Source organism: Lates calcarifer, linkage group LG13 (genome assembly GCF_001640805.2).
Source record: "Lates calcarifer isolate ASB-BC8 linkage group LG13, TLL_Latcal_v3, whole genome shotgun sequence".
NCBI lineage: Eukaryota > Metazoa > Chordata > Actinopteri > Centropomidae > Lates > Lates calcarifer.
In genome coordinates, this window is record NC_066845.1 from 5,469,040 (window position 1) to 5,486,192 (window position 17,153).

Consider the following 17,153-nt stretch of genomic DNA (forward strand, 5'->3'; position numbering starts at 1 on the left):
TTTAGCTTATAATATAATACGCATAATGTAGGATGTGAAACCGTAGAAATAAAGCACTGACAGACATCCACAGATTACCGAATCGTAGGTACAGCGTCTGAAAAGACCTGTTGATAGTCTGGACAGTTTCTTCTGCATCTTGCATACACCGCACTTCTACAGGCTGCAGACAGCACGAAACTTCCTGTTCGGTCGTTTCAAAATAAAAGCACGTGTTTAAATAACTGATGTAAAATTAGTCGATAAATAAATACAAATAACTCAAAAAGAGAATGAGAAGTGCCACAGTGTTGAGCGAGAAATACACTCAGTGTATTAGATACATTTGTACAGCATTAAGCAGTAAAATATGTCAGCTCTCACAGAAATACTGGAAACATCCATGACTATGATGCAGTCCACCACAACACCACCACTATGACCTTACTGCTAAATTTGATCATTTAATCATCACTTCAATGGAAGTCTCAATAAAAACTTCACATTATAGTCTTCATAAAAGGTTATATCTTGGCAGATCTGTTGTATTTGAATGCATCAGATTGCACATGGTGTACTTAATGAAGTGGACACTGAGTGTAGTGTTTACACACACTTATCACTTGTCTGGCCAAATAAGCTTGTTGTAATTTACATCTGACTATTCGTAGTCCTCGGTGTAATTGAGCTTACATAACAAATATTTCCCAAATAACTTATTGGATTAGGCACACATAATGTTACCAAAACAAATACATGGTCTCTATGAAATCAAACAAAAATATGGCCAAAGAATTTGCAGCTCTCAAGCAAATAAAGCTGTCATCGTTCAACTACTCAAGCTGCAGGGCACTGACAAAAAGAGGAAGAAGCATACAATATTAGACCTTTTATGCTTGATGAATGACAAATGCTGACACATAAATTAACTGCACCAGTTACAATGAGTCACAGTGGTTTATTTAAAAAAAGAAAAAAAAAAGAAAAAGCAAAACTACTTCTTGGTGGTGGACAAAGTGTGGAGAAAGTGAAATATGTACTTATGTTACCCCACTACATTTATTGAACAGCTATGGTTGTCAGTTGTACTTTGCAGATTAAGAATTTAAGAACCTACAATGAGCAGATTAAATAAAACTCATTGTTACACAGTGAATGAAACAACTCAACAGAAAATAAATGGCATAAAAATTCTACCACAGCTGCCAACAACAATTCAATTAGAGCCGCAGAGATTAGTCAATAAATTGATCAGTTGATCAGAAGGAAAATAATCAATTGGCAACTACTTTGATGATCATTTAAGGTTCTCAAATGTGAGACGTTGTTGTTTTCTTGGTCTTGACATTATGATAGATTAAATATTTTGGGGTTCAAACTGTTGCTTTGACAAAATGAGATGTTTAATGATGTCACCTTGTGCTTTAGGATATCATAAGGAGCATCTTTGTATGTTTTCTCATGTGTTTACAGGCCAAACAGTTATCACTTAATTGAGAAAATAATGGGCAGATTACTTGATAATGAAATCATCGTTAGATACAGCCCTAATTTCAGTGCTGCTTACACTGTCAATGTATCAATAACAGTATAATACATTGGTTAATAATGTTACAGTGACAGAGCCCAATTTGTGTGCATTGTCAGCATTTTGTATCAAGTATTTTGCTTGAGTAACTAAAAGTAGCATTTTGAATGCAGGACAGATTACTTTTAAATGCTTGTATTGCTAATTTTACCCATGTACAAACACAGACTGTATGTGTACAAGACATGGATAATTCCCTCATCAATGTCAATTAAGGCTCAGAAGTCGTTTGTGCCCCGGGGGGCCCCCTAGTGGGTTAACCCGGCCCTGTTTACTAGTGCCGCCTCTTGCTACGCGTCTCTTATTTTGAAAAGATTAGGGAAGGGATGTTTTAAAGTCCCTCGAACTTGACGCGCTGGACCGCGGCACATTTTTTTGACGGCGGAAATGAGGAGTCGCCACTTTTTCCGCGTCAAGTTCGTGGCTGAAAGTTTTCTTTCCTCCTTTTTTTTTCTCCGTGTGCGGAGGAACCGTCGCATGCACGCACAATGAGAGAGAAAGCGACGGGCTTTTTTAGCATACAGCTTTTCCTCTGATGCCCAGTGTCTGTTGCTCATCGCCGACGTCGTTTTGAGTTACTTTAGATGCTTCTCAACACATTTCCGTTATGCGAAGTCCAACTTGTTGGTTAGTTGTCGTGCTGCGGTGGGTGCCCATCCGAGATAACGGAGAACGTGAGTATGTTGTGAGGGCTGAGCTCCTGTCAGCTTTTATTACTTTCCTGTGTGTTTTAACATCACTGAACTCTTAATCACATGGTGGCAAAATCCTAAAATGACGATCCAGAGCAGTAATGTGGACAAAGTTTGTGTCCAAAAATTTTTTTTTTTCTTCACTATTATAGTCGTCGGAAAAAAAAAAGTGCTTGTGTGAAATTTAAAGGGCTTCTGCCTCTCTCCGGCTCGGGTCCGGTGCTGCAGTAGGCGCAGACTTTTTGCCCAAAAAGTAAAGTTTTCTTTATACACACCTCACCTCCAACAAGGATTGCCAGCTGGGCAAAGTGGACACCTTGCCCAGGGGCCCTAGACCTGCAGGGGCCCCAAAAGCCACAGGTTTACTGAACTTTATTTATAATTTGGTCAGTCGCAGAGTTGTTAAAAATGCGCACCACTGCAGCAGCATGTCACAATCTACTTTAGAGACCTTTATTGTTTAAATTATATTGAGATCATTTGTTGCAAAGTTGTGTTTTATCATATTACTGTATTTTCTGTATGTATGAGTAATTTACACACTGAAAACCTCAGGCAATACATTGTTTTTCCATCATTAAATGTAGAGAATCTGAAAGGCTGCAACCAACAGCTGTTTCCATTGTCAATACATCTGACAGTTGTTTTCTTTACTAATCCGTTGATTGCTCAGTGTATAAAACAACAAAAAAAAACTGTGTAATATGCCCATCATTATTCCGTGAAGCCCAAGTTCACATATTCAGATGTTTTGTGTGTGTGTGTCTGACCAAAGTCCAAACCCCAAAGATGCTGAGTTTACTGTCAGACAAATCCATGAAACTGTGAACTAAAATATTCACATTTGAGAAGGAGGTACCACTGAATTTCTGCTTAGAAATGACTCAAAATTAATCGATTATCAAACTTGTTGCCATTAAATTTCCCATTGCTGAGTAAATGATTGACTAATGGCTGTTTGAACTGTAGATAACTGGTTGGTTTTGTGGGTGCCAGAGGAAGAAACTACACTGTTGTGTACTGTGGGGGTCAACGGGGTCCCTACAACATTTTTGTGTGCCCTGGGGCCCCACAGGAGGTTAATTCAGCCATGACCACCAAGCAGGATTTCCCCGTCTCTGAGCTGCTTGGCGTCACATCAGCGAGGGTAGTTGGCACAAAAGATGTACACAACATGTGCTTCTTGTAACTTAGCAGCAGCTCAAGTGTATGTGAATTTCTGTGACACTTTCAACATTATTTGACACGAATCTACCAGTGGTGGTCACCATGGTGATGTCTCAGTTTGAAATCTATTGTGAGTTATTTCTAGTACACATACAAAGGCCAAACATGGAGCCAGGTATTTAAAACACACACACACACACACACACACACACAACTGTCACTTTCCCCGTAAATAACATGTTAATATTCGATGTGAACATTATTGTTGTTTGTGGCATACATGTTATTGTGTGCTGCTGGAGCGGGAGTGTGTGCGTGCTCGCTCAGATCAGCGGTCTCCCCTCATGACTGCTGGATGGAGAACAGGAACAAGTGGGGAGCTCCCACTTGGTTTCACAATCCAGTGTTGTGTAGCAGTAAATCAAAACAGTAATTTTGGTGTGTGTGTGTGTGTGTGTGTGTGTGTGTGTGTGTTTTGGAGGGGATTCACTTCTATTCATGTCTTCTGTGTTTGTGTGTATGTTTGTATAAATACCGGTTGGTGTACAGGAGGTGCCCTCTGTCTCTCTGTTTGCTTAGAGACCTTGAGGCAACAGGTGTGTAGCTATGGTGGTTCCAATCAAAATAGATCACTTTTGATACATTTTGCGAATTGACAAATTCTTTATTGATTCAAATAAACAGACAGTGTGTCTGTCATATCTGTTTTAGGGCTAATCCCACAAATCAAACACCTAACAAATGGTGTCCAATAGCAGCTCTGCTCTTATTGGTTTGTAATAATGGCCAAAATACACGGAGAGATATTGAGAGCTTAGCTGCCATGATATAAAGTGCATGTCAAAATATCTGATGATTGACAAATCATCTCATAGCTTTATATTGGGTACCGTAATCAGGTTTCCACCTTCTTTAAAAAAACATCAACAAATTGTAGTGTATGGTACATATTTACGTTCTGCAGGGATCTGCAACAGGCTGAGGTTGGCATAATTCATTGGCTCAGTCATTTTGATGTGACAGTTGTCACACCTTGAGTCATTAAAGCACAAAAGACAGAAAACATGCCTCTAGGGTGTGGAAGTAATGCCAGCTAAACTGTATTTAATGTTTTCCATGGCAGACAGACAAAAGGTCGACTATAACTTTGAGGTTCAGTGTTCAGTTCCACACGCCTAATTGGCCCGTATGTGTTTCTGATGAATTTCAGAAACGTTTTTACTTCCCCACAGACATCCTTGGTTTCTGACAGTTGGATATTTTGGTGCTGTCTTCACTTCTCTTTTGCTCACTGTGGTATGGACAAGAGAAGTTCTGTTCTGCATGCTTGGCCACATACAGCAGCCTAACATAAATATAGTAAAACCTAGAAAATACAATGACTGCTATTGACAGAAATCATTCATTTATCCAAAACTCTGTGACCAACTGTGACTTAATTCAGCAGTAATTCTGCTTTACATTTCCAGCACTAAACAGCCTTGGACTCTCCCTACAGAGGGGAGTGACACTTATGCAGCATAATCATAATGAAATTTCTGTCCAACATGACATGATTACTTGATTGGGGATTTTGTCCCCCACAACACAGGGCTGTGTGAGACATCTTTCCTTGAAAGAAAAGACTGCAGTTCCTTGGAATTTGGACACTGCAGTTCCAATTCTTCCAATATTTTTGAAGATTGTGCACATTTGATGTGCATGTATGTATATATGTGTTGTTGCAGACATAGAAGAAGTGAAAAAAAGTAGTGGACTCCGCAGCCACTGCTATCAGCCATGGATCAGACAATGTCATGGTTCCATGTCTTTAACTGAGATGTTATCAGACGCCAGCTCTTCCGCTTCCCTCAGGGGTTCTAAGACCACGAGAGAGGTCTGACCCACAGCGGTCCTCTGGGGGGGGGGGGGGCAAAAGGAGGAAGAGAGGAAAAGAAGAGGAAGGAGAGGAGCCATGGGAGATTACTTGGCAGGCAGACAGGAGCAGGAATCTGCAAAAGAAAAGTGAGACGGAAGAGACAAATTAGGGCAGAAAATGGAAGAAAAAGAAAGCTTGTTTCTGGTGACAATGGGGACCTTCTACAACGTAACACACATGTTATCGAGCAGTTGGCGTGTGTATGTGTGATGGGACTTGCACAGCACCCGGCCACCCAAACAGCTAAGCCTAAAATCTCTTAACTGTGGATTCTCACCACAAAAACACACGCAAGGCGTACAATAGTTCTCGCATGTACGTCCACACGTTTGTGGTGTTTGGTTGAGGGGCACATGTGCGTGCCTGTGTGTGTGTGTGTGTGTGTGTGTGTGTGTGTGTGTGTGTGTGTGTGTGTGTATCTTTTTTTCCCAAAGCAGCAGTAATTAGAGACTGTGTGCATTTTTGCATGTGTTTACCCCAATGCGCCCCTGTTCTTGTTGTTGGAAGAATGTTGATTATAGGCCTGATTTAGCTGCAGCAGTATGAGGATGTCGCTTAAAACATGTGTGTGCTTGTAGGTTCTGTGGTTGCAGTATATTAATGGATTTGTAGGACTCGGTCAGCAGTTGTTAAAAGTTATCCAATCAGACAGAAGTAAAGAAACACACCCTGAATGTTAAGTTTTTAGTTTTAAGTATCTCCAGGTCTCACGAGTGCATATTTACAGAACAAAACAGTTAATGGATCAGTCAATGAAAGTGTATCATCATCTATTATGATAATGGATCCACTGTCTGAGTCGTTTTTCAAGCAAAAATGCCCAATGTTCTCTGGTTTCAGCTTCTGAAATGTGAGGTTTTGTTTTTGGTGTGTTGGTCAGACAAAAGGAGCAAACTGAGCACAGCATTGTAGGCTCTGAGAAGTTGAGAATGCTGTTTTTCACATTTGTTTTTAATACTTCATAGATTGAAAAAATAATCAGCAGATCATTCAATAGTGAAAGTAGTTGTTAGTTGCAGCCCTACATATATACATGCATACACATATATGATATAGGTTTTTGTGAGTTTGTTCCTCTGTGTTTAGCAGAAATGGGAGTCATGTCTAAGCTGAAGTGAAAGTAGGAACATGGTCTCACGCAAAATACAAAATCTGCATAATGTCACGTAAGTTTGTTCCCAGCGAGCGTAAGCACAGAGTTTGCAATGTCTGCACAATTTAAAAAAAAAAAAAAAAAAAAGGCCCACCAAGAGGATCCTAGGGTGATGTTGTTGTGTCAGAAAATGGTATTTTGTAAGTGCTAACACTGAAGCTCAGTTGGCTCCTCATGAGTCCCAATGTGGAAAAGTTTATAACTCCTGAATTAGCCTTCCAGGAAGTCAGATGCCTGCAGATGATTCACAGCCGATCAGAGTTACTGAAGGAGTCAATTATCTCTCGCCACTCCCACCCGAACAACCCCACACACAGCTACACACACACGCACTGATACATAATATACAGTATCACACATCTTAAATACTGTCATGCGTCTGACAATTCACAATGAATCAGAAACACATCACGAGTAGGCATGACTCATTCACAAAGTGCTTGCAGAGTGCAGACAGAGATGTCTGTCGTACTCTCCCGGGCTGGAACATTTGACTCTTGAATGGTTGAATTGGCTGAATTGTGTTGATTTGACTCGACCCAGTTGTGAATGATGGACTGTTGTTTTCAGCTTTTCAGAAACTAAAGCTTGTGTTTAAAGGTTCCGGTAGTAAGCTGAGTTCAGCTTTTTGGTGGCTTTGCAGCTGAGAGACATACTTAAAGTGTTTAGTTATTTAGTGTATGCATATTTAATGTTGTGTAACATGCAGTGTCAGCCAGTGTTTATTTTGCCATGGCTTAGAGAGTGTAGGAAAAAGTTTCTGTGCATGTATTCAGGCTTTTTTTCCCCTTCTTTTTAAGTGTGCACAGTACATTGAACAATAAACTTTGTGCAGTGCACGTTCTTCTCTCAATTGTGATGGATATTTTTTTATTGATTATTGACCAAAGGATTAATTCAATCAACAGAAAAAGTAATTCGCAGACTAACTGATAATGAAAATAGTCCTTAGTTGCATATTTAATTGTGCAGTAGGGCTGTCCACAAACTATGACTTGGACTTTATATTCACTAGGGTTGTGCAATAATAAGTTATTATCATTGGTCATATCTTTTTATAATGATGTTGCAAATGTGAATCAAGTTCTCAAAGCTGAATGAATTAAATATTTAATATTAGATTGTGAAAACTTAATTTCAACCTTTTTTTCACCATTTTAGAATTTAGTTCTGGTAAAATGCTAATATACTATTTCAGCAAATGAAATAAACATTATTAATTATTATTAAATGCTATGGTGATGATCACAATACAGATTTTGTCCGTATCACCCATATCACTCAGCCCTAACCATCAGCAGAAAAAGGGCTTTAAGTGACAGATTGGAATTCCTGTTTTGTGACATTTGAGTAAGATTCAAATATAGAAATTCACTCAGCCTGACTTTTCCCAGCCCTGATTGAAATGGCATGTCTGCCTCCTGAACCTCTAATATAGATCTCATTGTGTGCTGCAGTATGTCAGCTACAGTGTGAGGCCTGCAGTGTTTGTGATGCCTGACAGTCACTCCTGACCTCATTCCCTCCTAGTCTCCCCTCCACACACATCACGTCCATGCAGCCAAAACCAAAACTTAACTTCTCTTTTCATTTTTTTTGTCTGTCATTATGTCTCTGGGAGCCTTATATTTTAGTATTTCCTTGACATGCTAGGGTCTGTCCTTGCAGGATAATGATAGACTGCAGACTGTGCAAAGACGTTTTGTATTAGCCGTTGGTAGGATGCCCGACAGCTGGAAGGATGCTTGTTAGGGAGAATTTTACTAGGTTATTGGGACTTACTGGATACATAGGATGGTTTCCATAGGATTTTCTTTCTTTTGATACTTATAATCCTCCCTAAAGCTGTGTAATTTCCTCCTTATCATCATGGATCCAGCATTTTAGTTTTGCTACTTTCCCAACCTGCCTCCCTCTCTCTGCTCCCAGACCACAGGAAATGGCCAGAAAGCGGCAGGGCTTTATTTCTGTGCGTCTTAAGAATAGCAGCATTGTGTTGTGTTGGAGCCTGCATTGTTGTGGGAATGCAGGGCTGAGCTAGAGAATAAACGAAACAAAAACCCTATGCACCCGATAGTATTTGACTATGTATATAACAAAAACCCCATGGTGTGCAGCTGTTACCGTCTCATGTTTTTGAAAGATAGTTGCAATTTCAAGATGTAGACCGTTGAAAACAAAATGTTGTTGTAGTGTGTATGTTTCCTAAAGCCACTGCGAATAATCACTAAATGCCAAAACGTGGAGGATTAAAGGTTGCTCTCGCCCCATAGCTTTGTTTATGTGGTGTGGGTATATCAGTGTTTTTTTTTTTCTTTGTACATACTGTGGCACATAAAATATTTCTTTCTCTTATTTCTTTTCATGTATTCAAGTACTTTAGCTTTAGAAGAGACTTTACACAAATAAACAATTCCATGTCTTTGTGATACCTGCACATCCAGAGCAAACATTTCATCCTTTACTGATGGTTTACGTTTGTAATAGACTCTAGCTGTTTGTAGCTGCAAGGTAGCTGCAGGCTCCTCCTCTCCTGTTTTACCCTGAATCAGCTGATGCCTTCCTTAGGCTATGGGAAGTTAAAGCCGTGGTTATCTCATGTTTCAGCCTTACTTCCTCCTTTACAATATGTTCTTCAATTATGTAAGCTGTGAGTCTCGCTTTCTGCTCTGTTTATTATCAAAGCTCTTTCACATCTCACTTCACACAAACAGGAACACAGAGACTCGGTCAATTCCATCCCTGCAACTGCAGATCTTTTTTCATGCAGTCCTATTTTATCCAGCTGATCAATCAGGCAACAAATAAAACAAAAGAAAAAGAAAAAACTCTTCTAACTTCATATAGTTGCCAGTTTTCTGTGATACACAGCAGCTTGTTGCAGTCAAGTATATAACATGAAGTGAAAGGGATGAAAAAAGGTCACACGGTGTCAGTTCATGTTAACTGGTGTGTTGGCTAACAGTGGAGCAGGCTGTTTTGCTTGTCATAACAATATTGAATGGTGGCTGTGTTGGTGGGAATTCCTTGCCTTTTTTCCTCTGATGACAGACTTGCATAATAGTCGCTTGTGGGTTTTTCTTTTTACATGTCCCTTTTGTATTTTTCCTTAAATCTGGTTTGAGTTCATGCAAGGCAAAGATGGGGATAGAGCTGCAGAAATCTTAAAAATAGTCACCACAATCATGATGTTGGCTCCCAGTGTCAAACAAACTTTGATGCAACATTTACCAGCTTTAAAGACGACTACAGGTTTTTGATATCCTACATTTACATTTACTCACTTGGGAGATGCTTTTATCCAAAGCATCTTACAAGGAGGGGCAACACCAAAGCTTCAGTGCAGTACGAGACGTTGAAGTTAATACTAAGTGCTGCCAAGTGCTAAATCTCAGAGGCTTACTTTTACCTTTACTAATATAGGTATCTTGTAGAGCTGTAATGCTTAGTTGATCAATCAATGAATTGATCAACTAAGCAACTATTTTGATAATCAGCCCATCATCTTATAAAAGGTATTTTCCCTTTTTTTGTTACACAATATGGATTAATAATTGTAACAAGTAAGCATTGTGGTTGAGTGGTTCTTTTTTCCCATAAAATCTTTAAATTTGCTTTCACTTGAGTTGAATTTTGATGATTATTTTTGATTATTTCACTTAAAAAGGCAAGACATCATCTGCGAGTGTGGCCAGTCTACACATGACCAGCAGCAGAAATGTTTTTCTAGTTAAACCTCATTGTGGAACTACCTTGGGATATTGCATTCAGCTTGGATGTTACATCTCGTGACTGCTCTCAAAGTAGGGTCGACTTTGTTTGCTAGTTTTTCCCCACGTTTGTGTTCAGTATGTTAAGCTACGCTCACAGGCTCAGGCTACATATTAACATAATTGTGGTTTCAGTTGATTGATTTCCAGAAAGCAAATAAGAATATTTCCTGCGGTTTCAGGAAATATTTCAAGCTTTACAGTGGCCCTTTCTCCTTTCATCTATGCTGTAAAACCATACAGCAGAATCACTGCAAGAACTTACCTAATTCTTGTTGGAAACTGTCTTATTTTATGAAGATAAATACACTGTCGTTGAAAAAAAATGAATCTAGTAGGAATTATTTTTCGCCACACTCACACAGTATTTTAAGTAACAGCTCTTGTACTTGGGTTTCCACCCCTGAGGTCAGAGTGCGTTTTGGTATGCTCTCTGTGTGGGTATATATACAATATCTTTGCATGTGTGTGCAGGTCCCTGCTTGCCAGGGTAGGGCAGGGCTTCCTGTTGCTGTGATTGCTACCCAGGCAGAGCAGAGATCCTTTGGTCTCTGTTCCTCTGCCACCTGGACCTTCACGCCGCAAAACCTGGCACCATCCCCTCTCCTCTCGCCTTTCTCCCACTCTCTGTCTCTCACTTCCTGCCTGCTCTCTCATTATTCCCTCATTTCTCTTTCTCCCTTGTCCTTGTGACTGTTGTTTCTCCGTCTCCTCCTCTTCCTTTTCTTGTTTGATCCCCTCACCCCTCATCTCTCTCTCTCTCTCTCGCTCTCTCTCTCTCTCTCTCTCTCTCTTTAATACCCCCCCGCTCTCACACAATCACTTACTCTCTCCCGGCTTTGTAAATTTATCCCCAGCTCTGTGATTCATTCTGTGATTCAGGGAATTAAAATTCAAAGGTGGTAACAAAATCTGTTTTTCATCCCAGACCTTGTGATGCACATGTTGCCACTTTTTTTTTCTAATTTATTTATTTTTTCCACTCCAGTTTTTACAGGAAAAACTGGAGCGTTTGATGTCTCAGAGAGCCTTGATGCCATGCAGACTAATTGAGTCGTAAGCAATAGATTGGATCCGGCTGATCCTGGTAATAAGGCCAGGGCTATATAAAGGTCAGAAGGATGTGGCTTGCTGTAAATTGCATTTTATTTAATGACTTTGACAATTAGGGGAACATCCTATTTCTATAGTAATGAACAGCCAAACGGCACATGGAGGTGTACGTGTGCACACATTCTCAGACGAGTGGCTCACAGACATCTGTCTCTTTGTGTGTGTTAGTACAAGAGTAGAGCTCCACTTGTCACCTGACAGTGAGATGTGTATGCATGTTTCAGTATGACTGTAAAAATACAGAGGTAGTGTCTTTGACGTCATGCATAGTTTTCTGCAAGGGATGCTTTTAGGACTTGAGGTTGAGTTTACTGCTCAGCTGGCATCGTGTTAGTCATTGTAGTCAGAAATTGAACAGATTTGAACATAGTTATTTCCAGTGCTGATTAATCTTACAATGACTTTCTTGCTTAATCGATAAATCATTTGGTCAGTAACATAACAGTCAGATAACATTGAAAAAAACACATCACCTTTCCTGGAGCCCAGTGTGACATTGACATTGAAGTAATTGAATTGCATGGGAGACAACCTCCCTAACATCCACTGTGGATGAGTGCACCAGGGCTTTAACTAATTACTGATCAATCTGCTGATTAGTTTCTCAAATAATAATAATAATAATAATAATAAAATGGCCATTACTGATTCCTGGGGCCCTAAGTTACATTTTCGTACAGCTTTTTTGTCTGATCTACACAAAGATATTAAATTTCATTGAGAGTAGACACAGAAAAGCAGCAAATCCTCACATTTTGTCCAACTGACAGCATAAAATCCAAAGAGATTAAATTTACTGTAAGTAAAGTAAAATCTCTTGTATAAGAGGTGGCCACCATTAAATGTTTAGCATTTTAGCTAAAGATACTTTAAAAATAATGATCCATAATCAAGTTCAAAGTAAATCAAACTAAATCAGCAACTAATTTGATTAAGTTAGTTGCTGATTTAGTTTTAGTATTTTTTGTCTGCTGGTTTAACAGTTGTTGACTAATCATTTCTACCAAGAGTGTCAATAAGTCTTACTTTACTCACACTCACATATCCCCCTTAAAACTAAACATCTGTAATGGATTGATAAGGCTGAAAATGACAAGGATGTACATTACAAGAAATTAATCAAGTTATTAAAACCTAATTACCTGATTAAAATAAAAAATCTGCTCTGTATGATTTATTTATTTATTTATTTATACAAGCAGCATCTAGTGGCCATTAGAAGTACTGCATCTTAAACTACATTTTCACTGGCTGAAGCGTGCAGGCCATGGTAGTTGCTGCCTGCTGTGAATACATGGCCTAACATGAACATCAAACAAGAACTGTTCCCAGCTGGGGACAACAGGGAGCAACACAGTGGTGTGTGAGAGCTGATACCAAGCTCTTGAGATATAAATAGGACCTCCCTGCTTCTATGAGCAGCACTGATAATTTTCTACGTGTTGTATAGGCGTCAGTCTTTGTGGGTTTTAATGACTTGGTTGTGCACAGAAGTGAATGTCATCTTTCTTCCTCTTTCTTTGGAAATCTTAAAGTTGTAGTGGTAATGTTTGTGTTGGCATTATAATCTGAGGCTTAAGCTTGGTGGTGTGTGTGTGTGTGTGTGTGTGTGTGTGTGCATTGAAGGCAATGCTGGTTTCAAGATTGTGTTTTTGATTCTGCTCCCAATAGGCCACAGCCAGGATACTGTTGACTGGTCACCATAGGAAAACTGCTAACTCTTCCATTCCTGTGTCTGGGCATTTAGCAGGAATGACACACTACAGCATCACACCTTCATCCCATTCAGGGTTATGTTGTGTTAAAAAATCAACTCTGAGAGCTGATACAAGTCATGAGGTTACTCATGCTCACCAGATCAATTCACGTGTGTCTTTTCATGCATCCTGTTTCCTTCCTGCTTGATTAAAAACAGTTGTAAGCTGTCCCCAGTAAAAAAGGAGTTTAGTTCCATTTCTGGTGTTGGGAGCAACAAAGTTATGAGGGAAGGTAAGAGCTGTGCTATTTTTGTTGTCTTTTATCTTGATTTGGTGTAGGGCTGATATTCTTCCTCACTTTTTAACCCATTCACATCTAAAAATCGATTCTCTAAACAACTCACATCACAGTCTAAACTTCAATTTTGAAGTTACTGAATTGCAGAGAAGGTACAGCCACAGTTTGAGTGCATCAGAACAGTGATCATATCATTATTAATTAATCTGCATATTAGTTTCTTGAATATTCTGTAGAAAATTGTGTAAAATGCTCATCACACATTCCCAGAACCCAGAATTGCTTTTTTACGTCTGACCTACGCTAAAATGTTTAATGTACGATCAGAATAAACATAGAAAAGCAGGAAATCTTCACATTCGAGAAGCTGAGGGCAGAGAATGCTTTCGAACTTTTGCTTGAAAAATTACTTAAGCAATTAGTTGATCAAAATAGTTTCACTTATTGTTCCATGTTGCCATTCGGTAGACCTCACAATACATGTCAGTGGTTCAGATGAAGAGCCTGTGCTATATTTCTCTCAGTGTCAGTCAGTCACGAGCTGCTTTCCTGGCAGACTATTTTTTTCTAGCACCTGTCTGACATGTGCATCTGCCCAGTAAAGGCAAATGACTGCGAGTGTTGTAGATGTCTGCTATTTTAAACAACAGCAAGTGAGCCACAGCATTAGTAGCTTTGCATTCATAGGTGAGGCATGCAAACAGTAGCATTTGTTTGGTTAAACTATTTTTGTTTTCTTGCCAAAAAAAAAAAAAAAAACCCCTGCAAACTGATGTCGACATCAGCCACTTGGCCACAGTTGCTCAGGGCAGCAGTTTCTCAGGCTGCTTGTGGTGTCGACGCTGCAGGAAAAAGCTGTGCCAGATTTCTGTAAAGCACATGAGAGAGAGACGAAGAAAGCAATCAGTGTGCCTGTGTGTGTGTGTGTGTGTGTGTGTGTGTGTGTGTGTGTGTGTGAGTGTGCGTGTGTGTCACAGTAAAGAATGTAGGCATTGTGGAGGAAGACGAGGAGGAGGAGGGAGTGATGAATAAGGTGAGGAAGAGAGAAAGAAACGAGGGAATGCAGGAACTTGGGCTCTGTTGTGCAGGAATGTTTTCCATTTGCGATGTAGTGTGTTTGAATTGGCCTCTCTCTTTCTGTCATCCCCCGCCGAACGCTGTCTAGCAAAACAATAATACGATAACAAAGCATGAGGTTAGAGATGCGAACAGAGATGGGAGACACCGAACTGTGTCAGCCTTTTTGTTTTCCCTCACAACTTTGAATGTGTCTCTGTTAGGCCCCCAGTCAAGGTAGGAGTAAAGGAAGCATGAATCCAAACACATCTGGAGATCCTCATACCAGAGGACAGGGAGGATGAAAAGAAAGGGAAAACCATGGGAACAGAGACGGCCGAGCCCCCAGAGGGGATACATCGAGAGGAAGTGTGCGTCTGTATATGTGTGTATATGTACGTGCGTGTGTGTGTGTATGTTCTGTAGTCAGTCATTGCTGAGTCATCGCTGGGCTGGCCACGCAGATAGAAACAGGCTTCTGGGGGGGCCAGCTGCAGGGGCACAGGGGGGCATGCACTGAGCATGCTCTGCGAAGTACAGGAAGGGAATTAGTTGTTGTGACAGGACACATCCAGGAACTTTAGTGACGCAATATTTCACGATGCCAAGTTTTCACTCCCTCATTGACGTACACGTCCCCTGGTATGTTTGATGAAACGAATGAAAAAATCGCGGGCCTGTTGCATGACACAATTCACAGCTTTTCTTCTCCGAATGTCGCCGTTTAGGACACGGAGAAGGAGAGAGAGAGAGCCGAGAGATAACGAGACATGTTGCTCCATGTTTGGCCCGACCACAGCATAACCCCCCTCCCCACCCGCACACCCCCCACCCCTCTATTTCTTGTGGTTTTCTGTGATCTGTTGGACCACAGTCTGTGACTCCCCCCACACCAACCCACACACACAGACACACTCATACTTCCTGTATTTAGAATAGACCCTTCTCTGCTGCACTGGAGGAAGATGGTATGTAATGTAGGCACACGTTGTAGTTTGAGAATGATAATCCCTTGTTAGTGCTACTGTAGCTGAGGTCTTACTGTGGGTGTAGCTGCTCATTTATGGGAAATGTGTATACAGCAGTGTATAGAAATGAACTGCAGTTGTTACATAATGCATGTTGGTATCTTTGAAAAACATCTCCAGGTTCTTTCGACAGCAATGTTTTCCTGCCAGTATGTTTCATGGTGAAATATTCTACCTATGTTTACTGCTTTTCTTGAAATAATCAACCACTATAACAAATGTAACTGCAAATCCTATCATGCTACAGTTTATAATCAGAAAAAGTTACTTCATGTCCCTAAACTTCTTGATAGGCAGGTCATTAAAGGTCATTAATTTGGTACACAGCAATGTGACAATCTAGCAACTCTGCAGATGATTGTACAGCATTGTATCACCCATGGGCTGTCTGCATAAACCCAGAAGCTCCACTCTTGCATCAGCCAAGGTCTGTTGTGGTTCTTTGAAAATGTGTCCTTCTTCTTGCTAATCTTCTCTAACTATGGGCTGACCGTACTCATGGGTCAGTGGTGTATATACACATCAGGGAATGGCAAAAGGGTGTTTGAACAGATGAAGCACAGGGTTAGGCTCTTACTGAACACTTAGGAATGCATCCTGTTTCCTCTTTTCTGTGGAACTCTGTGGTTAACTCTTAAACCACTCACTCAGTTCTGTCTAATTACAAATATAGCTGGTAGCTAACCAACGTGGATAGGTAAGAGCATGTGCACTGTACAGGAACTGCTTCTTTCTGCACAGACGGATGATAGCAAAGTGGTGCCTCAGAACTACAGATGATGATGTATTTATATGGCCTAAGAGAAAAGTGGTGGAAAATTGTTTTGACTCTTCGAAATTCATAATCATGTCCATATTTTTCTACAGAGAGAGAGAAGCCTAATGAGGTTAAACCAACCAGAATACAGCGTATCAATATGTAGCAACAGAAGCAGGGAAGTGAAACAAAGCACAGAACAGAGAATAACGAATAGCAGAGACGAAACGTAGGAGACCAAGCTGTCCAAGGTTACTCGAGCACCAGCAATTCAATGTGTGTGAGGAAAATCTTCAAAAACCAGAGGAAAAAGAAAGCAACTGCATGCAGACCAAATTCCCAGCCACAAACTCTAAATAACCATTAAAAACTATTTGTAAGCAGTTATTCCCTTCACTGGTCAGAAATTTAGAGGAGCAGCAAAGTTTTTTTCAGGAGTAAACAAGCCTGTTCTATCATCATTGCTGAAAGAGGACAAATTGATTGAGTAGATAGGGTGCAGAGTCCTAGATATAATGTAGTCTTCACTTTAGGTTAAAGGAGGAAGAAGGAACATCGAAACAGGTCACATGTAAACACACAAACACACAGATGGCCAAGCAGGCAGTGTGGTTGATTGAGAAATTTTCTAACCGTACTTCCTCAGTCAGGAGCCTCATTCAGTGTGTCCGAATGACTTATTACTGTTTTCATTCATTTCAAATATTTGAGTCCATATCGGTGCAATTTGGAACTGATTTAGTTATCTTTACTGACTCCAATTCACCTCACTCTCATTTTCTCTTTTTGTTTTATTTTATTTTTTTTTTAGTTTTAGTTTTCTTTATATATGCATATATATTTTGTTGTTGTTTTTTTTTTTTGTTCTTGATGCAGATGAGTTTTTTTTTCTCCCCAGCTGAATGGTTACCCATTGTCCTTTGAGTGAACTGTGGCC

At 40.1% G+C, this 17,153-nt stretch overlaps 1 protein-coding gene across 5 annotated transcripts in view; it reads left to right on the top strand.

Annotated features, from left to right (window-relative positions):
* The first annotated feature begins 1,931 nt into the window (after positions 1–1,931).
* Positions 1,932–17,153, top strand: part of sh2b3 (SH2B adaptor protein 3) — a 56,812-nt gene continuing 41,590 nt past the window's right edge. Inside the window, exon 1 of one of the 5 annotated variants that reach the window (XM_018674557.2) lies at positions 1,932–2,245. The gene's annotated coding sequence lies outside the window, so the exon portion shown is untranslated. Of the gene's footprint in view, positions 2,246–12,570; positions 13,370–13,611; positions 15,400–17,153 lie in introns of those variants that run through there. The other 4 variants (XM_018674531.2, XM_018674521.2, XM_018674540.2 and 1 more) reach the window with 4 other exon arrangements.